Genomic DNA, 1,331 nt, shown 5'->3' with positions numbered 1-1,331 from the left:
AAAAAAAAAAAACAAAAAAAAAACCCCACAAATACATCTTAACATATTCCAAAAATTAGAAGAGGATGCAACATTTCCTAACTCATTCTATGAGGCCAGCCTTAAACTGATATCACAGCCAGACAAAAATTTCACAAGAAAATTATAGATCATTATCACTTATGAATATAGATGTAAAAATTCTCAAAAATATCAACAACTATCAAACTGAATCTAACAGCATTTTAAAATATTATGCTCCACGACCAAGGGGAATTTATTCCAGGAATACATATTTAGTTCAACATATGAAAATCAACCTAATACACCACATTAAGAGAATGAAGGAAAACCATCACATTCTTACAAATAGATACAGAAAAAGCTTTTGACAAAATCCAATTCTCTACCATGATAAAAACACTCAACAAATCAGGAATAAAAGAGAACTTCCTTCACATGATAAAAGGCATTCATGAAAAACTTTTAAATCACGCTTAAGGATGAAAGACTTTCTCCTATAATCAAAAACAAGACAAGTATGCCAACTTTTACTACATCAATTCAACATGGTACTGGAAGTCTGGCCAGATAACGAGGCCATAAAAAAGAATAAAGGTCATATAAATTGGAAAGGAAAAAATGAAACTCTCTCTTGTCATTGATGACATGATGCTACACATAGAAAATCCCAAGATTTTCTAAGATCCACAAGAAACTTACTAGAGCTAATAAACCAATTCAGCCACAGGTGGCAAACTACTTATTACCATTCCACAAAGACATAAGAAGCTTTCATCATAACGTAAATGTGCTCACTGCTATTTTCATAAAAAAACCTGCTATAAGAATAATGTGTACTGTTGTCAATTTAAATAAATTCTGACATAGATTCCTTTCTTTTTTTTACTTCAGATTAGCACTTTGAGTAGCATCATTCAGGATTGATCATATGTTACAACTTTATAACTAAATTTTAAACATTTAAATTAATGTGAAAAATTATTACGTTTGTGTTGGCAGCACATATACTAAAATTAGAAAAATATAGAGAAGATTAGCATGGCCCTGTGCACAGATGACACGTAAATTCATGAAGCATTCCATATTTTTAATTAAAAGACACAGAATGGCAAGGTGGATAAAGAGTCAAGACCCATCAGTGTACTGTATTCAAAGACCCATCTCACATGCAAAGACATATATAGGCTCACGAAAGCAGAAAGAAAGCAGGGGTTGCAATCCTACCTTCTGATAAAACAGACTTCAAACTAACAAAGATCAAAAAAGACAAAGAAGATCATTACACAATGGTAAAGGGTTCAATTTAACAAAAAGAGATAACTGTCCTA

General features: G+C 31.6%; 1 pseudogene; it reads left to right on the top strand.

Moving 5' to 3' along the window:
• Nucleotides 1–992: 992 nt before the first annotated feature.
• LOC119469455 lies at nt 993–1,092 on the top strand (annotated as a pseudogene).
• The last annotated feature ends 239 nt before the right edge of the window (nt 1,093–1,331 follow it).

The sequence above is a fragment of the Cebus imitator genome, unplaced genomic scaffold (assembly GCF_001604975.1).
Source record: "Cebus imitator isolate Cc_AM_T3 unplaced genomic scaffold, Cebus_imitator-1.0 Scaffold658, whole genome shotgun sequence".
Lineage (NCBI taxonomy): Eukaryota > Metazoa > Chordata > Mammalia > Primates > Cebidae > Cebus > Cebus imitator.
The sequence above is the reverse complement of the archived record's forward strand: the minus strand, read 5'-3'. Positions and strand labels throughout refer to the sequence as shown.